Source organism: Heterodontus francisci, chromosome 21, assembly GCF_036365525.1.
Source record: "Heterodontus francisci isolate sHetFra1 chromosome 21, sHetFra1.hap1, whole genome shotgun sequence".
NCBI lineage: Eukaryota > Metazoa > Chordata > Chondrichthyes > Heterodontiformes > Heterodontidae > Heterodontus > Heterodontus francisci.
Genome location: NC_090391.1, coordinates 63,647,726 through 63,671,513, shown reverse-complemented (window position 1 = coordinate 63,671,513; position 23,788 = coordinate 63,647,726).

The following is a 23,788-nucleotide window of genomic DNA, read 5'->3' as shown; positions in this document are numbered from 1 at the left end:
CCAAACACACCTGGCAGGATCCTGATAAACTGGGAAAACCACATACACACCTGGCAGGATCCTGATACACTATGAAAACCCCATAGACACCTCGCAGGATCCTGATACACTGTGAAGCCCCATACACACGATGCAGGATCCTGATACACTGTGAAACCCCCATACACATCTGGCAGGATCCTGATGCACTGTGAAAACCCCATACACATCTGGCAGGATCCTGATGCACTGTGAAAACCCCATTCACATCTGGCAGGTTCCTGATAAACTTTGAAACCAACATACACACCTGGCAGGATCCTGATGAACTGTGAAACCCCCATACACACCAGGCAGGTTCCTGATAAACTGTGAAACACACATACACACCTGGCAGGTTCCTGAAAAACTGTGAAACCCCCATACACACCTGGCAGGATCCTGATACAATCTGAAAACCCCATACACACGTGGCAGGATCCTGATCCACTGTGAAACCCCAAACACACCAAGCAGGATCCTGATAAACTGTGAAACCCACATACACACCTGGCAGGAGCCTGATACACTGTGAGACACACATACACACCTGGCAGGATCCTGATACACTGTGAAAACCCCAGACAGACCACGCAGGCTCCTGATAAACTGTGAAACCCACATGCACACCTGGCAGGATCCTTTAAACTGTGAAACCCCATACACACGTGGCAGGATCCTGATGCACAGTGAAACCCCCAGACACACCTGGAAGGATCCTTATGCACTGTGAAAACCCCATGCAGATCTGGCAGGATCCTGTAGCACTGTGAAAACCCCATTCACATCTGGCAGGATCCTTATGCACAGTGAAAACCCCAAACACACCAGGCAGGATCCTGAACCACAGTGAAAACCCATACACATCTGGCAGGATCCTGATAAACTGTGAAACCCTCATACACACCTGGCAGGATCCTGACAAACTGTGAAACCCACATACACACCAGGCAGGCTCCTGATCCACTGTGAAACCCCATGCACGCCAGGCAGGATCCTGATCAACTGTGAAACCCACATACACACCTGCCAGGATCCTGATGCACTGTGAAAACCCCATACACACCAGGCAGGATCCTGATAAACAGTGAAACCCCCATACACAGCTGGCAGGATCCTGATACACTGTGAAAACCCCGTACTCACCTGGCAGGATCCTGATACACTGTGAAAATCCCAGACACACCTGGCAGAATCCTGATAAACTGTGAAACCCCAGACACACGATGCAGGATCCTGATACACTGTGAAACCCCCATACACATCTGGAAGGATCCTGATGCACTGTGAATACCCCATGCACATCTGGCAGGATCCTGACTCACTGTGAAAACCACATTCACATCTGGCAGGTTCCTGATAAACTGTGAAACCCACATACACACCTGGCAGGATCCTGATACACTGTGAAACACCCAGACACACCAGGCAGGATCCTGATAAACTGTGAAACCCCCATACACACCAGGCAGGATCCTGATGAACTGTGAAACCCCCATACACTCCTGGCAGGATCCTGATATCCTGTGAAACCCACATACACACCTGGAAGGATCCTGATAAACTGTGAAACCCCCATACACTCCTGGCAGGATCTGGATACACTGTGAAAACCCCATACACACATGACAGGATCCTGATCCACTGTGAAACCCCATACACACCAGGCAGGATCCTGACAAACTGTGAAAACCCCAGACACACCAGGCAGGATCCTGATAAACTGTGAAACCCACATACACACCTGGCAGGATCCTGATAAACTGTGAAACCCCATACACACGTGGCAGTATCTTGATGCACTGTGAAACCCCCAGACACATCTGGAAGGATCCTGATGCACTGTGAAAACCCCATACACATCTGGCATGATCCTGATACACTGTGAAACCTCCATACACACCTGGCAGGATCCTGATAAACTGTGAAACCCACATACACATCTGGCAGGATCCTGATGCACTGTGAAATCCCCATTCACATCTGGCAGGAACCTGATGCACAGTGAAAACCCCAAACGCACCTGGCAGGATCCTGAACCACTGTGAAAACCCATACACATGTGGCAGGATCCTGATAAACTGTGAAAGCCCCATGCACACCTGGCAGGATCCTGATAAACTGTGAAACCCACATACACACCTGGCAGGATCCTGATCCACTGTGAAACCCCATACACAGCAGGGAGGATCCTGATCAACTACGAAACCCACATAAACACCTGGCAGGATCCTGATGCACTGTGAAAACCCCATACACACCAGGCAGGATCCTGATAAACTGTAAAACCCACATACACACCAGACAGGTTCCTGATACACAGTGAAAACCCCAAACACACCTGGCAAGATCCTGATAAACTGCGAAACCCCATACACACGATGCAGGATCCTGATACACTGTGAAACACCCATACACATCTGGAAGGATCCTGATGCATTGTGAAAACCCCATACACACGTGGCAGGATCCTGATCCACTGTGAAACCCCATACACACCAGGCAGGATCCTGACAATCTGTGAAAACCCCAGACACACCAGGCAGTATCCTGATAAACTGTGAAACCCGCATGCACACCTGGCAGGATCCTGATAAACTGTGAAACCCCATACACACGTGGCAGTATCCTGATACACTGTGAAACCCCCAGACACATCTGGAAGGATTCTGATGCACTGTGAAAACCCCATACACATCTGGCAGGATCCTGATAAACTGTGATACCCCCATACACACCAGGCAGGATCCTGAAAAACTGTGAAACCCACATACACATCTGGAAGGATCCTGATGCACTGTGAAATCCCCATTCACATCTGGCAGGATCCTGATGCACAGTGAAAACCCCAAACGCACCTGGCCGGATCCTGAACCACTGTGAATACCCATGCACATGTGGCAGGCTCCTGATAAACTGTGAAACCCCCATACGCACCTGGCAGGATCCTGATAAACTGTGAACCCCACATACACACCTGGCAGGATCCTGATCCACTGTGAAACCCCATACACACCAGGCAGGATCCTGATCCACTGTGAAACCCCATACACACCAGGGAGGATCCTGATCAACTGCGAAACCCACATAAACACCTGGCAGGATCCTGATGCACTGTGAAAACCCCATACACACCAGGCAGGATCCTGATAAACTGTGAAACCCACATACACACCTGGCAGGATACTGATACACTGTGAAAACCCCATACACACCTGGCAGTTTCCTGATACAATGTGAAAACCCCATACACACCTGGCAAGATCCTGGTAATCTGTGAAACCCCATACACACGATGCAGGATCCTGATACACTGTGAAACACCCATACACATCTGGAAGGATCCTGATGCACTGTGAAAACCCCATACACACGTGGCAGGATCCTGATCCACTGTGAAACCCCATACACACCAGGCAGGATCCTGACAATCTGTGAAAACGCCAGACACACGAGGCAGTATCCTGATAAACTGTGAAACCCACATACACACCTTGCAGGATCCTGATAATCTGTGAAACCCCATACACACGTGGCAGTATCCTGATACACTATGAAACCCCCAGACACATCTGGAAGGATCCTGATGCACTGTGAAATCCCCATACACATCTCGCAGGATCCTGATACACTGTGATACCCCCAGACACAACTGGCAGGATCCTGATAAACTGTGAAACCCACATACACATCTGGTAGGATCCTGACGCACTGTGAAATCCCCATTCACATCTGGCAGGATCCTGATGCACAGTGAAAACCCCAAACGCACCTGGCAGGATCCTGATCCACTGTGAAACCCATGCACACCAGGCAGGATCCTGATCAACTTTGAAACCCACATACACACCTGGCAGGATCCTGAGACACTGTGAGAACCCCATGCACACCTGGCAGGATCCTGATACACTGTGAAAACCCCATACACACCTGGCAGGATCCTGATAAACTGTGAAACCCCATACACACGATGCAGGATCCTGATACACTGTGAAACCCCCATACACATCTGGAAGGATCCTGATGCACTGTTAAAACCCCATGCACATCTGGCAGGATACTGAATCACTGTGAAAACCACATTCACATCTGGCAGGTTCCTGATAAACTTTGAAACCCACATACACACCTGGCAGGATCCTGATGAACTGTGAAACCCCCAGACACACCAGGCAGGGTCCTGATAAACTGTGAAACCCCCTAACACACCAGGCAGGATCCTGATAAACTGTGAAACACACATACACAGCTGGCAGGATCCTGATAAACTGTGAAACCCCCATACACACCTGGCAGGAACCTGATACACGGTGAAAACCCCATACACACGTGGCAGGATCCTGATCCACTGTGAAACCCCATACACACCAGGCAGGATCCTGACAAACTGTGAAAACCCCAGACACACCAGGCAGGATCCTGATAAACTGTGAAACCCACATACACACCTGGCAGGATCCTGATAAACTGTGAAAACCCATACACACGTGGCAGTATCCTGATACACTGTGAAACGCCCAGACACATCTGGAATGATCCTGATGCACTGTGAAAACCCCATACACGTCTGGCAGGATCCTGATGCACTGTGAAACCCCAATACATACCTGGCCCCATCCTGATAAACTGTGAAATCCACATACACATCTAGCAGGATCCTGAAGCACTTTGAAAACCCCATTGACATCTGGCAGGATCCTGATGCACAGTGAAAACCCCAAACGCACCTGGCAGGATCCTGAACCACTGTGAAAACCCATACACACGTGGCAGGATCCTGAAAAACTGTGAAACCCCCATACACACCTTTCACGATCCTGATAATCTGTGAAACCCACATACACACCTGGCAGGATCCTGATCCACTGTGAAACCCCATACACACCAGGCAGGATCCTGATCAACTGTGAAACCCACATACACACCTGGCAGGATCCTGATGCACTTTGAAAACCCCATACACACCAGTCAGGATTCTGATAAACTGTGAAAACCCCATACACACCTGGCAGGATCCTGATACACTGTGAAAACCCCATACACACCTGGCAGGATCCTGATAAACTGTGAAACCCCATACACTCGATGCAGGATCCTGATACACTGTGAAACCCCCATACACATATGGAAGGATCTGATGCACTGTGAGAAAACCATACACATCTGGCAGGATCCTGAATCACTGTGAAAACAACATTCACATCTGGCAGATTCCTGATAAACTGTGAAACCCACATACACACCTGGCAGGATCCTGATGAACTGTGAAACCCCCAGACACACCAGGCAGGATCCTGATAAACTGTGAAATCACCATACACACCTGGCAGGATCCTGATGAACTGTGAAACCCCCAAACACACCTGGCAGGATCCTGATAAACTGTGAAACCCACATACACAGCTGGCAGGATCCTGATAAACCGTGAAACCCCCATACACACCTGGCAGGATCCTGATACACTGTGAAAACCCCATTCAAACGTGGCAGGATCCTGATACACTGTGAAACCCAATACACACCAGGCAGGATCCTGATAAAATGTGAAACCCTCATACACACCTGGCAGGAGCCTGATACACTGTGAAACCCACATACAGACCTGGCAGGATCCTGATACACTGTGAAAACCGCAGACACACCAGGCAGGATCCTGATAAACAGTGAAACCCACATGCACACCTGGCAGGATGCTGATAAACTGTGAAAGCCCAAACACACGTGGCAGGATCCTGAGACACTGTGAAACCCCCAGATACATCTGGAAGGATCCTGATGCACTGTGAAAACCCCATACAGATCTGGCAGGATCCTGATGCACAGTGAAAACTCCATTCACATCTGGCATGTTCCTGATAAACTGTGAAAACCCCAGACACACCAGGAAGGATCCCGATAAACTGTGAAACCCCCATACACACCTGGCAGGATCGTGATAAACTGTGAAACACCCATACACATCTGGCTGGATCCTGATAAACTGTGAAACCCACATACACACCTGGCAGTGTCCTGATACAATGTGAAACCACCATACACACCTGGCAGGATCCTGATAAACTGTGAAACACACAAACACACCTGGCAGGATCCTGATACACTGTGAAAACCCCATACACACCTGGCTGGATCACGATGCACAGTGAAAACCCCAAACACACCTGGCAGGATCCTGATAAACAGTGAAAATCCCATACACACCTGGCAGGATACTGATACACTGTGAAAACCCCATACACATAAAGCAGGTTCCTGATGCACTGTGAAAACCCCATACACACCTGGCAAGATCCTGATAAACTGTGAAACCCCATACACAGGATGCAGGATCATGATACACTGTGAAACACCCATACACATCTGGAAGGATCCTGATGCACTGTGAAAACCCCATACACACGTGGCAGGATCCTGATCCACTGTGAAACCCCATACACACCAGGCAGGAACCTGACAATCTGTGAAAACCCCAGACACACCTGGCAGGATCCTGATAAACTGTGAAACCCCCATACACACCTGGCAGGATCCTGATAAACTGTGAAACCCCATACACACGTGGCAGTATCCTGATACACTGTGAAACCCCCAGACACATCTGGAAGGATCCTGATGCACTGTGAAAACCCCATACACGTCTGGCAGGATCCTGATACACTGTGAAACCACCATAGACACCTGGCAGGATCCTGATAAACTGTGAAACCCACATACACATCTGGCAGGATCCTGATGCACTGTGAAATCCCCATTCACATCTGGCAGGATCCTGATGCACAGTGAAAACCCCAAATGCACCTGGCAGGATCCTCAACCACTGTGTAAACCCATACACACGTGGCAGGATCCTGAAAAACTGTGAAACCCCCATACACACATTTCAGGATCCTGATAATCTGTGAAACCCACATACACACCTGGCAGGATCCTGATCCACTGTGAAACCCCATACACACCAGGCAGGATCCTGATCAACTGTGAAACCCACATACACACCTGGCAGGATCCTGATGCACTGTGAGAACCCCATACACACCAGTCAGGATTCTGATAAACTGTGAAACCCACATACACACCTGGCAGGATCCTGATAATCTGTGGCAACCCCATACACACCTGGCAGGATCCTGATACACTGTGAAAACCCCATACACACCTGGCAGGATCCTGATAAACTGTGAAACCCCATACACACGATGCAGGATCCTGATACGCTGTGAAACCCCCAGACACATATGGAAGCATCTGATGCACTGTGAGAACACCATACACATCTGGCAGGATCCTGAATCACTGTGAAAACAACATTCACATCTGGCAGATTCCTGATAAACTGTGAAACCCACATACACACCTGGCAGGATCCTGATGAACTGTGAAACCCCCAGACACACCAGGCAGGATCCTGATAAACTGTGAAACCACCATACACACCTGGCAGGATCCTGATGAACTGTGAAACCCCCAAAAACACCTGGCAGGATCCTGATAAACTGTGAAACCCACATACACAGCTGGCAGGATCCTGATAAACTGTGAAACCCCCATACACACCTGGCAGGATCCTGATACACTGTGAAAACCCCATTCACACGTGGCAGGATCCTGATCCACTGTGAAACCCAATACACACCAGGCAGGATCCTGATAAACTGTGAAACCCTCATACACACCTGGCAGGAGCATGATACACTGTGAAACCCACATACACACCTGGCAGGATCCTGATACACTGTGAAAACCCCAGACACACCAGGCAGGATCCAGATAAACAGTGAAACCCACATGCACACCTGGCAGGATCCTGATAAACTGTGAAACCCCATACACACGTGGCAGGATCCTGATACACTGTGAAACCCCCAGACACATCTGGAAGGATCCTGATGCACTGTGAAAACCCCATACACATCTGGCAGGATCCTGATGCACAGTGAAAACTCCATTCACATCTGGCAGGATCCTGATAAACTGTGAAACCCACATTAACACCTGGCAGGATCCTGATAAACTGTGAAAACCCCAGACACACCAGGAAGGATCCCGATAAACTGTGAAACCCCCATACACACCTGGCAGGATCGTGATAAACTGTGAAACACCCATACACATCTGGCTGGATCCTGATGAACTGTGAAACCCACATACACACCTGGCAGTGTCCTGATACAATGTGAAACCACCATACACACCTGGCAGGATCCTGATAAACTGTGAAACACACATACACACCTGGCAGGATCCTGATACACTGTGAAAACCCCATACACACCTGGCTGGATCACGATGCACAGTGAAAACCCCAAACACACTTGGCAGGATCCTGATAAACAGTGAAAATCCCATACACACATGGCAGGATACTGATACACTGTGAAAACCCCATACACACCTAGCAGGTTCCTGATGCACTGTGAAAACCCCATACACACCTGGCAAGATCCTGATAAACTGTGAAACCCCATAAACACGATGCAGGATCATGATACACTGTGAAACACCCATACACATCTGGAAGGATCCTGATGCACTGTGAAAACCCCATACACACGTGGCAGGATCCTGATCCACTGTGAAACCCCAAACACACCAGGCAGGAACCTGACAATCTGTGAAAACCCCAGACACACCTGTCAGGATCCTGATAAACTGTGAAACCCCCATACACACCTGGCAGGATCCTGATAAACTGTGAAACCCCATACACACGTGGCAGTATCCTGATACACTGTGAAACCCCCAGACACATCTGGAAGGATCCTGATGCACTGTGAAAACCCCATACACGTCTGGCAGGATCCTGATACACTGTGAAACCCCCATACACACCTGGCAGGATCCTGATAAACTGTGAAACTCACATACACATCTGGCAGGATCCTGATGCACTGTGAAATCCCCATTCACATCTGGCAGGATCCTGATGCACAGTGAAAACCCCAAACGCACCTGGCCGGATCCTGAACCACTGTGTATACCCATGCACATGTGGCAGGATCCTGATAAACTGTGAAACCCCCATACACACCTGGCCAGATCCTGATAAACTGTGAACCCCACATACACACCTGGCAGCATCCTGATCCACTGTGAAACCCCATACACACCAGGCAGGTTCCTGAACAACTGTGAAACCCAGATACACACCTGGCAGCATCCTGATACACTGTGAAAACCCCAAACACACCAGGCAGGATCCTGATAAACTGTGAAACCCACATACACACCTGGCAGGATCCTGATACACTGTGAAAACCCCATGCACACCTGGCAGGATCCTGATAAACTGTGAAACCCCCATACACATCTGGAAGGATCCTGATGCACTGTGAAAACCCCATACACATCTGGCAGGATACAGAATCACTATGAAAACCACATTCACATCTGGCAGGTTCCTGATAAACTGTGAAACCCACATACACACCTGGCAGGATCCTGATGAACTGTGAAAACCCCAGACACACCAGGAAGGATCCCGATAAACTGTGAAACCCCAATACACACCTGGCAGGATCCTGATAAACTGTGAAACATCCATACACATCTGGCTGGATCCTGATAAACTGTGAAACCCACATACACACCTGGCAGTGTCCTGATACAATGTGAACCCTCCATACACACCTGGCAGGATCCTGATAAACTGTGAAACACACATACACACCTGGCAGGATCCTGATACACTGTGAAAACCCTTTACACACCTGGCTGGATCACGATGCACAGTGAAAACTCCAAACACACCTGGCAGGATCCTGATAAACTGTGAAAATCCCATACACACCTGGCAGGATACTGATACACTGTGAAAACCCCATACACACCTAGCAGGTTCCTGATGCACTGTGAAAACCCCATACACACCTGGCAAGATCCTGATAAACTGTGAAAGCCCATACACACGATGCAGGATCATGATACACTGTGAAACACCCATACACATCTGGAAGGATCCTGATGCACTGTGAAAACCACATACACCCGTGGCAGGATCCTGATCCACTGTGAAACCCCATACACACCAGGCAGGAACCTGACAATCTGTGAAAACCCCAAACACACCTGGCAGGATCCTGATAAACTGTGAAACCCCCATACACACCTGGCAGGATCCTGATAAACTGTGAAACCCCATACACGTCCGGCAGGATCCTGATACACTGTGAAACCCCCATACACACCTGGCAGGATCCTGATAAACTGTGAAACCCACATACGCATCTGGCAGGATCCTGATGCACTGTGAAATCCCCATTCACATCTGGCAGGATCCTGATGCACAGTGAAAACCCCAAACGCACCTGGCCGGATCCTGAACCACTGTGTATACCCATGCACATGTGGCAGGATCCTGATAAACTGTAAAACCCCCATACACACCTGGCCAGATCCTGATAAACTGTGAACCCCACATACACACCTGGCAGGATCCTGATCCACTGTGAAACCCCACACACACCAGGCAGGATCCTGATCAACTGTGAAACCCACATACACACCTGGCAGGATCCTGATACACTGTGAAAACCCCAAACACACCAGGCAGGATCCTGATACACTGTGAAAACACCATGCACACCTGGCAGGATCCTGATAAACTGTGAAACCCCATGCACACCTGGCAGGATCCTGATACACTGTGAAACCCCCATACACATCTGGAAGGATCCTGATGCACTGTGAAAACCCCATACACATCTGGCAGGATACTGAATCACTGTGAAAACCACATTCACATCTGGCAGGTTCCTGATAAACTGTGAAACCCACATACACACCTGGCAGGATCCTGATGAACTGTGAAACCCCCAGACACACCAGGCAGGATCCTGATAAACTGTGAAAACCCCTAACACACCAGGCTGGATCCTGATGAAATGTGAAACCCCCATACACCCCTGGCAGGATCCTGATAAACTGTGAAACACACATACTCAGCTGGCAGGATCCTGATAAACTGTGAAACCCCCATACACACCTGGCAGGATCCTGATATACTGTGAAAACCCCATACACACGTGGCAGGATCCTGATCCACTTTGAAACCCCATACACACCAGGCAGGATCCTGACAAACTGTGAAAACCCCAGACACACCAGGCAGGATCCTGATAAACTGTGAAACCCCATACACACGTGGCAGTGTCCTGATGCACTGTGAAACCCCCAGACACATCTGGAATGATCCTGATGCACTGTGAAAACCCCATACACGTCTGGCAGGATCCTGATACACTGTGAAACCCCCATACATACCTGGCAGCATCCTGATAAACTGTGAAATCCACATACACATCTAGCAGGATCCTGATGCACTGTGAAAACCCCATTCACATCTGGCAGGATCCTGATGCACAGTGAAAACCCCAAACGCACCTGGCAGGATCCTGAACCACTGTGTAAACCCATACACATGTGGCAGGATCCTGATAAACTGTGAAGCCCCCATACACACCTTTCAGGATCCTGATCCACTGTGAAAATCCCATACACACTTGGCAGTATCCTGATACACTGTGAAAACCCCAGACACACCTGGCAGGATCCTGATACACTGTGAAAACCCCATACACACCTGGCAGGATCCTGATCCACTGTATAAATCCCATACGCTCCTGGCAGGATGCTGATAAACTGTGAAAGCCCCAGACACACCTGGCAGGATCCTGATAAACTGTGAAACCCCCATACACACCTGGCAGGATCCTGAAATACTGTGAAAACACATACACACCTGGCAGGATCCTGATACACTGTGAAACACCCATACACACCTGGCAGGAGCGTGATGCACTGTGAAATCCCCGTACACACCTGGCAGGCTCCTGATGCAGTGTGAAACCCCATTCACATATGGCAGGATCCTGATACACAGTGAAACAACATTCACATCTGGCAGAATCCTGATACACTGTGAAACCCCATACACACCTGGCAGGATCCTGATACACTGTGAAACCCCATACACACCTGGCAGGATCCTGTTACACAGTGAAACCCCCATACACAGCTGGCAGGATACTGATCCACTGTGAAAACTCCATGCACACCTGACAGGACCTTGATAAACTGTGAACACACCATACACACCTGGCAGGATCCTGATACACTGTGAAACCACTGACACACCTGGCAGGATCCTGATCCACTGTGAAAACCCCATACACACCTGGCAGGATCCTGATCCACTGTGAAAACTCCATGCAAATCTGGCAGGATCCTGATACACTGTGAAAACCCCGTACACACCTGGCAGGATCCTGATCCACTGTGAAAACGCATTCACATCTGGCAGGATCCTGATAAACTGTGAAACCCAGATACACACCTGGCAGGATCCTGATCCACTGTGAAACCCCATACACACCAGGCAGGATCCTGATAAACTGTGAAACCCACATACACACCTGGCAGGATCCTGATAAACTATGAAAACCCCATACAAAGAACAAAGAACAAAGAACAAAGATAATTACAGCACAGCAACAGGCCCTTCGGCCCTCCAAGCCTGCGCCGATCCAGATCCTCTCTCTAAATATGTCGCCTATTTTCTAAGGTTCTGTATCTCTTTTCTTCCTGCCCATTCATGTATCTGTCTAGATACATCTTAAAAGACTCCATCGTGCCCGCATCTACCACCTCCGCTGGCAACGCGTTCCAGGCACCCACCACCCTCTGCATAAAGAACTTTCCAAGCATTTCCCCCCTAAACTTTCCCCCTTTCACTTTGAACTCGTGTCCTCTAGTAATTGAATCCCCCACTCTGGGAAAAAGCCTCTTGCTATCCACCCTGTCTATACCTCTCATGATTTTGTACACCTCAATCAGGTCCCCCTTCAACCTCCGTCTTTCTAATGAAAATAATCCTAATCTACTCAACCTCTCTTCATAGCTAGCGCCCTCCATACCAGGCAACATCCTGGTGAACCTCCTGTGCACCCTCTCCAAAGCATCCACATCCTTTTGGTAATGTGGCGACCAGAACTGTACGCAGTATTCCAAATGTGGCCGAACCAAAGTCATATACAACTGTAACATGACCTGCCAACTCTTGTACTCAATACACCGTCCGATGAAGGAAAGAATGCCGTATATCTTCTTGAACACACTATTTACCTGCGTTGCCACCTTCAGGGAACAGTGGACCTGAACACCCAAATCTCTCTGTGCATCAATTTTCCCCAGGACTTTTCCATTTACTGTATAGTTCACTCTTGAATTGGATCTTCCAAAATGCATCACCTCGCATTTGCCCTGATTGAACTCCATCTGCCATTTCTCTGACCAACTCTCGAATCTGTCTATATTCTGCTGTATTCTCTGACAGTCCCCTTCACTATCTGCTACTCCACCAATCATAGTGTCGTCTGCAAACTTGCTAATCAGTCCACCTATACTTTCCTCCAAATCATTAATGTATATCACAAACAACAGTGGTCCCAGCACGGATCCCTGTGGAACACCACTGGTCGCACGTCTCCATTTTGAGAAACTCCCTTCTACTGCTACTCTCTGTCTCCTGTTGCCCAGCCAGTTCTTTATCCATCTAGCTAGTACACCTTGGACCCCATGCGCCTTCACTTTCTCCATCAGCCTGCCATGGGGAACCTTATCAAACGCCTTACTGAAGTCCATGTATATGACATCGACAGCCCTTCCCTCATCAATCAACTTTGTCACTTCCTCAAAGAATTCTATTAAGTTGGTAAGACATGACCTTCCCTGCACAAAACCATGTTGCATATCACTGATAAGCCCATTTTCTTCCAGATGGGAAGAGATCCTATCCCTCAGTATCTTCTCCAGCAGCTTCCCTACCACTGACGTCAGGCTCACCGGTCTATGATTACCTGGATTATCCCTGCTACCCTTCTTAAACAAGGGGACAACATTAGCAATTCTCCAGTCCTCCGGGACCTCACCCGTGTTTAAGGATGCTGCAAAGATATCTGTTAAGGCCCCAGCTATTTCCTCTCTCGCTTCCCTCAGTAACCTGGGATAGATCCCATCCGGACCTGGGGACTTGTCCACCTTAATGCCCTTTCGAATACCCAACACTTCCTCCCTCCTTATGCCGACTTGACCTAGTGTAATCCTCACCTCAACATCCGTCATGTCCCTCTCCTCGATGAATACCGATGCAAAGTACTCGTTTAGAATCTCACCCATTTTCTCTGAGTCCAAGCATAACATTCCTCCTTTGTCCTTTAGTGGGCCAATCCTTTCTCTAGTTACCCTCTTTCTCCTTATATATGAATAAAAGGCTTTGGGATTTTCTTTAACCCTGTTTGCTAAAGATATTTCATGACCCCTTTTAGCCCTCTTAATTCCTCGTTTCAGATTGGTCCGACATTCCCGATATTCTTTCAAAGCTTCTTCTTTCATCAGCCGCCTGGACCTTATTTATGCTTCCTTTTTCCTCTTAGCCAGTCTCACAATTTCACCTGTCATCCATGGTTCCCTAATCTTGCCATTTCTATCCTTCATTTTCACAGGAACATGTCTCTCCTGCACGCTAATCAACCTCTCTTTAAAAGCCTCCCACATATCACATGTGGATTTACCTTCAAACAGCTGCTCCCAATCTACATTCCCCAGCTCCTGCCGAATTTTGGTATAGTTGGCCTTCCCCCAATTTAGCACTCTTCCTTTAGGACCACTCTCGTCTTTGTCCATGAGTATTTTCAAGCTTCCGGAATTGTGATCACTATTCCCAAAGTAGTCCCCGACTGAAACTTCAACCACCTGGCCGGGCTCATTCCCCAGCACCAGGTCCAGTATGGCCCCTTCCCGAGTTGGACTATTTACATACTGCTCTGGAAAACCCTCCTGGATGCTCCTTCCAAATTCTGCTCCATCGAGACCTCTAACACTCAGTGAATCCCAGTCAATGTTGGGAAAATTAAAATCTCCTATCACCACCACCCTGTTGCTCCTCCATCTTTCCATAATCTGTTTACATATTTGTACCTCTATCTCACGCTCGCTGTTGGGAGGCCTGTAGTACAGCCCCAACATTGTTGCCGCACCCTTCCTATTTCTGAGTTCTGTCCATATTGCCTCACTGCTCGAGTCCTCCATAGTGCCCTCCTTCAGCACAGCTGTGATATCCTCTTTGGCCAGTAATGTAACTCCTCCACCCCTTTTACCTCCCTCTCTATCCCGCCTGAAGCATCGATATCCTGGGATATTTAGTTGCCAATCATGCCCTTCCCTCAACCAAGTCTCAGTAATAGCAATAACATCATACTCCCAGGTACTAATCCAAGCCCGAAGTTCATCTGCCTTACCTACTACATTTCTTGCTTGAAAACAAATGCACCTCAGACCATCAGTCATTTTATATTCATCATCTGCTCCCTGCCTGCTCTTCCCCTTAGTCACACTGACATCATTATCTAGTTCCTTACAGGCTTTTGTTACTAGCTCCTTACTGTCAACTGACCTCAATTGGTTCCCATCCCCTGCCACATTAGTTTAAACCCTCCCCAACAGCGTTAGCAAAAGCACCCCCAAGGACATTGGTTCCAGTCCGGCCCAGCTGCAGACCGTCCAATTTGTAATAGTCCCACCTCCCCCAGAACCGGTCCCAATGTCCCAAAAATCTGAACCCCTCCTTCCTGCACCATCTCTCAAGCCACGCATTCATCCTGACTATTCTTTCATTTTTACTCTGACTATCACGTGGCACTGGTAGCAATCCTGAGATTGCTACCTCTGAGATCCTGCTTTTTAACTTGGCTCCTAACTCCCTAAACTCTGCTTGTAGGACCTCATCCCGTTTTTTACCTATATCATTGGTGCCTGTGTGCACAATGACAACTGGCTGTTCACTCTCCCCCTTTGGAATGTTCTGCAGCCGATCTGAGACATCCCTGACCCGTGCACCTGGGAGGCAACATACCATTCGGGAGCCTCGTTTTCGACCACAGAACCGCCTGTCTACTCCCCTTACAATCGAATCCCCTACGACTGTAGCCCTTACACTCTTTTTCCCGCCCTTCTGAACAGCAGAGCCAGCCACGGTGCCATGAACCTGGCTACTGCTGCCTTCCCCTGGTGAGCCATCTCCCTCAACAGTATCCAAAATGGTATACTTGTTTTGGAGGGAGATGACCGCAGGGGACTCCTGCGCTGCCTTCCAGCTCTTTCTCTGCCTTTTGGTCACCCATTCCCTTTCTCCCTCAGCAATCCTAATCTGCGGTGTGACCAATTCGCTCAACGTGCTATCCACGACCTCCTCAGCATCGCGCATGCTCCAAAGTGAGTCCATCCACAGCTCCAGAGCCGTCATGCGGTCAAACAAGAGCTGCAGCTGGACACACTTCCTGCACATGAAGGAGTCAGGGAGATCAGCCGTGTCCCTGAGCTCCCACATTGAGCAAGAGGTGCATGACACGGGTCTGAGATCTCATGCCATTTTTAATCTTAAGCTTAATTTAGTTAAATGAAAAAGGAACGAAAAGTTTTTACCAATCACACGATTAAAAAAAAGACAAATAGAAAAAGATTTACCTTATCTGCACACCACCGAGTCCTTTTTTTTGGTTAGAGGAGGAGGGTTGGTGGGAGCCACTACCCGTGTAGTGTCTCGGGTGTCTTGATTTGTGGGTGGTCATACGCTCCAGAAAGCAGAAGCACCGCAGTCACCAAGTGAACTTTAGAGGACCCAATGCAAAAAGGCAGTGGGGAGACAGAGAGCCCCTTGCCGGCCAGAAGGGAAACAGCAGTTATAACCTCACCTCCATCTGCACGATTTATTCTCAGCTCCTCACTCAAATTCATAAAACCAGCGTGTCTTTCCAGAAAATAAAAATGCTGCAGATGTTTGAAATCTCAGGTTAATTGATTTTTGTCATCTGTTTTATTTGTGCGACACTTTATTGATGATGCCTCCAAAACATTCCTCCAAACAATCACAGCCATCTGTCTCTTCCTCTCTCTCTCACATCCACACTCCCCCTGTGCCAAATGGTAGTGTTGGGGGATTTGCACCCAGACAAACACTGCCGAGGAGTTCTGGTGAGGAGACGGGACTGTGATCGAGCGAGTGGGGCCAGGCTCGGCACGTTAACGAATATACATAGTATCAAGGAGGTGGCATGGTAGCAATGTCAGAGGACTAGTAATCCAGAGACCAGTTTAATGCAGTGCGACTTGCATTCAAATACGACCGCGGCAGAAGGCTGCATTTGAATTCATCGAAAAAATCTGGAATTAAATGCCAGTCTAATGGTGACCATTAAATCATTGACGTTTGTTGTAGAAAGCGACCTGGCTCCCGAATTCCCTTGAGATAATCTGACATTCTGACGTGCTTCAGACTGGTTCGCGATGCCCACATCCCACATGTAAATAAAAGACGTGGCCACTCAGCTGGGCGGTAGTTGGGATGGACAGTGCAGCGTCCCTTCCTGTTCCATGGTAGCTGATACTGTTAACAGTGCTCTCTCCTCAGGTACTTTCATTCACTCCTTGAACTCTGCCGTTATCAACACACCACTCAAAAAAAAACTTGCTACCTCCCGCCTTGTTATCCCGTCCAAAGTCCCTGAACATGTTGCTACTCTCAAATCCGTGCTCACGTTTCCCGAAATACCATGTTTGAAAACTTATCATCTGGTTCTCGCCCCAGCACAACATCAAAAGGTCTCTAATTAACGTCATAAATGACACCCTATATCACTGACTGTGACAAATTTAAACTAAACCCCCTTGTCATACTCGATCTCTCTGCGGCCTGTGATACTATAGACTGCACCATCCTTTCCAAAGTCTCTCCACTACCATCCAAATTCGTCTTTATCGAATCATAGCTAGGATGTCACTTATTACTGCTTCTCTTCTTGTACCTGTACTGTTATCACTGCTCTATTCTGTGTTCGATCCTTCATCTTGGCTGCAGACTGATACCAAACCAAAATGTTCAAACTTAAATTTGTTTCGACGACGACGATCTGACAACATATCCAAACCACCACTAAGACCAAATACGTCAACCTCTCTAACGTTGCCCCAATTCAGCACCGACGCAGCTCATTTACTGATCAAACCATCATACTGCCATTATTCCCTTTTGCCTTGACTATTCCAACAAACTTGTGGCCAGCATCAGCCATTCTATCATCTGGAAACGTGGGGACATTCAAAACCCTGCTGCCTGCATCCTCACTTACACCAAGTCATCGAGAGATACAGGACTGAAACAAGCCCTTCAGCCCACCGAGTCTCTGCCGACCATCAACCACCCATTTATACTAACCCTACATTAATCCCATATCCCCTACCACACCCCCACCTTCCCTCAATTCTCCTACCACCGACCTATACTAGGGGCAATTTACAATGGCCAATTTACCTATCAATTGCAAGTCTTTGGCTGTGGGAGGAAACCGGAGCACGAGGCGGAAACCCACGCGGTCACAGGGAGAACTTGCAAATCCCATACAGGCGGTAACCTGAGCCAAACCCGGGTCACTGGAGCTGTAGTGCTAACCACCGCGCCACTGTGCCAACCTTGCCCTGGTAACCCATCCTGCCTTTTTCTTGCTGAACGACCTGGTCACCCAGGCAAGCAAAACGTCACTTTAAAATTGTTATCCTTGGTTGCACATTCCGGTATGACCTCACTACGATCCCTGTAATCTCTCCAGCAGTATAACATTCCTTATCTCTGTGACCCCCTCCTGCCTCTATGACCCTTAAAATCTCTTCAACGTCCTCCAGACCCGACAACGCTTCCATTCTTTGTCACATCCACCAGTGCCTAAAGCACTTCCATTCTCTAAAACCTCCTCCAGTCCGTACCACCCTCCAGGGTCTCTATGCTGCATTAATCCTGGTCTCTTGAGTATCCCTGCTAGTAATCACTGCCCCATTGATGGCTGTGCCTTAAACTGCTTTTCTTCTATCTGCACATAGTTACTTGCACTGTAGTTTGACATATATAACGCGAAATATATGGACTTCTCTTGATGATCATCTAATACATGACTGATCACTGTTCTAGCTCTATTTCTTAGAAGCCTCGTATGGTAAATTCACGTCAGGATTTGTCTTAAAATTAACGAGTAAGGAATTGACTGTACCATTTCCACGGTTAAGGAAGAATGAAGCATCCCAGCTCGCAGTGGAGTAGCCATGAGAGAGATCCTCTCAAATTTGCAATACAAATTGCTGAATGAGCAAAGTTAAAGTGGAGAGCCACCTCCAAAGAGTGGAGAATATAGCCATACATTTGGAATTTACTTACTGAATGATTGATTTGCAAATGGATCACAACAGTTGATGTAGAGGAGCACAGAGTTGGCAGTCCGACTAATGGAGGGTAATTCCTGAATGGAGATGGTTAAAGAGGGAACACACATCCAATCGTGCTGAACGCAGCCCCGGCAGAGGCGCTCCAGCATTTGTAATTTAATTACTGAATGGACTGGCAAAGTGGACAGACACATAACAGAGTGCAGCAGATCAGCCCTGAGAGAGACAGTCTAACATTTACAGTCTAATTGATGAATGGCGACAGTTAAAGAAGACAGAAAATTCCCAAAGTTATATAGAGACGACTTTCACTAGTCAAAGAACAAAGAGAACAAATAAAGAACAGTACAGCACAGGAACAGGCCATTTGGCCCTCCAAGCCTGCGCCAATCGTGATTCCTTTTTGAACTAAAACCTTCTGCACTTCCGGGGTCCGTATCCCACTATTCCCATCCTATTCATGTATTTGTCAAGATGCCTCTTAACCATCGCTATCATACCTGGAATATTTCAACTTATTACTGATTGTACACAATTAAGGAGGACAGACAAATCACAGAGTGCAGTCGAACACTCCTGATAGATGCTCAAGCATTTGGAATTTAATTACTGAACCTCCAAGTTTAAGGAGATGAGTCACACCACAGAGTGCAGTGGACCTGCCCTGAGAGAGGCCCCAGCTACGTGCAAAAGCGTGCCCATTGCCCTGCAGATGTGGCACGGGAGTTTCAAAGGCACCGCAGTGGAGTTCTATTGACGGCTGTACTCGCTTTAACCATGTATCTTCCTTCAAGTCCTGCAACTGAGTGGGCTCGGATAGGGGGTTCCTCCTTTTTCTCTGAATTCAGTCTATAATGTCTGGAAGAACATGGAGAGGAATGGAAAGTCCATGCATCCAAATCCTGCCCAGGAAATGGAGCTGAAATAAAATGGAGAGGACATGGAGAGGGTATGTTATCTTTACTTTTACCAGCAGGGGGACCAACAGAGCAGGTAGCAGTTTTCAGGTGACAAGGCAAACTCCGTTGGCATAAGTGGAGGTCACCACATGTTGTCTCCGAATGTCTGAATGATCGAGTCATTTTGTTGTGCACTCACAGCCTGTTAAAGCTGAGCAGCCCCCAACTAATGTGCTTCTGTGTTGTGTGCGCGAGGTTAAGGGATCCTATTCTGACAACGACGGTAAATGACCGCCCATGAAAGAAAAGGTGAAGATTCTCCGGCTTGGAAGCTGAAAAGTCATGACCATATGTCCTGCCATGTATGAAGAGTTACAGTCAACAGACAATGTTAGAAGTTATTAGAAACAGAAGTTATTGATGAGCTGTGTTTTGCAGAAGTTCAGCTTCGACAGTACTGCTTGCTGCTCTAAGAGAGTAGATTGAGCGATGCTGGATACAATATGAAGAAAATTCTGCTGGCTTCTGGCGTGGGACAGTTGCAGATGACGCCATACACATGCTATCAACACCAGATTGATGCAAATAATTGAAATGCCTGCCATAACTGCTGAATGCCTCATATATCTTGTTCTACAATCAGATAGAGGTTTGGTCACCATCATTTGAACTTATGCACCAACATTGTTCGCAAATGTAGAAGTAAATGATCACTTTTACGACACTCCAGATAATATTCTGAAGCATCTGCTACTAGGACAAAAGTTACTGTTCACCGGATCATTAAACACAAGAGTTGGATCAGACATAGTTTCAAGGCAAACATGCTTCCAGCATCATGGTGTTGTCAGGATGAGCAAAAAAAGGAAAGCGGCTATTATAAATGTATGCTCAGCGTGGACTTTGCGCTATCCATGCCTTGTTCCAGAGCACATAGTCCACCATCAGACAGTCATGAATAGTAGTGAAACTGAAAGCACGTCACACTCTAACAAAGTAGGGAATCAGACTGTGGCGGGGATGGTACTGGCAAGAAATTAATCCGGCATTCAAATACAGTACAGTGCTGGACAATGGCAGCGACTGTAAATGGCAATGGGCTAGTCAGCTACACAAAAGAAAGAGAGTGTGAAGGAATCCCTTCTCCATGCCCCGGGTAGTGTGCGCCAATGACAGGTACAGTAGCAAATACTGAATAAATCCTACAAATGCAGTAAAGAGTCAGACAGCAACAGGAACAGTAAATGTCACTAAATAAATGCTGGACTCCAAAACAATAGCGTCAGGAACTGACAGGAAGAGAAACTGACACCAGTTATGTTTTCATATTCAGGGTCTAAAGTCACCTAGTTATCTAACAAACTCCGCACTCACACACACGACAGTGGCAAAAGGTGAGAGGGACAGTAACTGACACTGAGTAAGTAATACACTCACACACAGTCCAGAGTCAGACAGTGACTGGAACAATCACTGGAACTGCCGATGTCCCACATTCACACACTGAGCAAGACAGAAACAACGACTGTAACTGACGCTGAATAAATCCCACACTCACACACTGTATGGTCTGGGACAGTGTCAGGGACAGTAACATAAATGAATAAACCCAACTTCACAAACAGTGCAAAAATATATAGTGGAAGAGACAGTAACTGACACTGGATAAATCCCACACTCAGACACAGTCCAGAGTCAAACAGTGATGGGGACACCAATTTACACTGAGTTAATCCCACAATTTTACACGTCATCTAGTAAGGTAGTGAAATGGCCAGTTGCTGACGCTGGACCTGTTTTCTACTTGACGCACAGAAACGGGCAGATATTCAATTAACCACATATTCACGTACATTGCAGCGTCACAATATGACAGGGATAGTATCTGACAACAAACAAAGCCACACTCATACACAATTCAGAGTCAGAAAATGACAAGGACATTAACTGATTCTCGGCCTGTTTCCTGCTCAAACACAAAGGTGGCAAATGACTGAATACAATACACACTTACACCGTACTCTTTTCAAGGAAGAGCATGAAAGCTGCTGAACCGCCCTTCCCAGCACAGAACACAACATGGCGCGCGTTGGTAGAGTCCAGTAGCTTGTAACGCACCATCCTGTGGCTTCTTGGCGTCTTCGCGCCGGCACCAGCGTCTCTATGGAGTCAGGACGCACACAGAGAGAGAAACAGAGGGAAATAAATTCACTTTCAAGAGGGAGTGTGAATACTTAAAGCGTAAGAAGTTACAGGCACATGGGTAATGGGCAAGGGATTGGGAGTAATTGACGATGATGCCATGGAGGACTTTGAAAATGAGTGAGAATGTTAAACTTGAATTCCTGCCAGATCGGGAACCCAAGTAGGTCAGTGATTATGCATGTGATGGGTGAAAGGGGTTCTGTCTGATTTTGGGCACGGACTCCACAGGTGGAGCAGGGACTGCTGGGTAAGTAGAAACCTACATATTTGGGCTGTGTAAATGCTCTTACCTTTTCGTTGTGCAGCTTTTCCAGGAGCACAGGCATTGCGAGCGAGGAGTGAACAGCTGGGAAGTCAATTTCATCGGGAGTTTCGGTGGAGCAGGGACTGCTGGGTAAGTAGAAACCTATATATTTGGGCTGTGTAAATTCTCTTAACTTTTCGTTGTGCAGCTTTTCCAGGAGCACAGGCATTGCGAGCGAGGAGTGAACAGCTGGGAAGTCAATTTCATCTGGAGTTTCGGTGGAGCAGGGACTGCAGGGTAAGTAGAAACCTATATATTTGGGCTGTTTCTGATGTTTCTGAACCCGAGACACTACTCTTGTAGTGTCTCCCACCCACCCTCCTCCTCTTAACAAAAAAAAGGACTCGGTTGTGTGTAGGTAAGGTAAGGCTTTTTCTAGTTCTCTTCTTGTTTTATCGTGTGATTGGTTAAAAACTTGGGAATTTAGAATAGTGGGAATGGAGGTTAAGGCAGTTGAATGTTCCTCCTGCAGAATGTGGGAGGTAAGGGTCGCCAAGGGTGTCCCTGCTGACTGCATCTGCGGGTGGTGCACCCAGCTCCAGCTCCTCGAGGACCGCGTTAGGGAACTGGAGCTGGAGCTGGAGGAACATCGGATCATTCGGGAGGCGGAGGGGATTATTAAGAGGAGTTTTCGGGAGGCATTCACACCTCAGGGAAAAGAAGAAGGTAGATGGGTTACCGTCAGGGGAAGGAGAGGGAACCAGCAGGCAGTGCAGGGATCCCCTGTGGCCGTTTCCCTCAACAACAGGTATACCGTTTTGGATACTGTTGGGGGAGACGACTTACCAGGGGTAGGCAATGGGGTACAGGTCTCTGGCGCAGAGTCTGTCCCTGTTGCTCAGAAGGGAAGGGGAAATAGGAGCAGAGCATTTGTCATTGGGGACTCCATAGTTAGGGGAACAGATAGGAGGTTTTGTGGGAACGAGAGAGACTCACGGTTGGTGTGTGGCCTTCCAGGTGCCAGGGTACGTGATGTCTCGGATCGTGTTTTTGGGATCCTCAAGGGGGAGGGGGAGCAGCCCCAAGTCGTGGTACAGATAGGCACCAACGACATAGGTAGGAAGACAGATGGGGATTTAAGGCAGAAATTCAGGGAGCT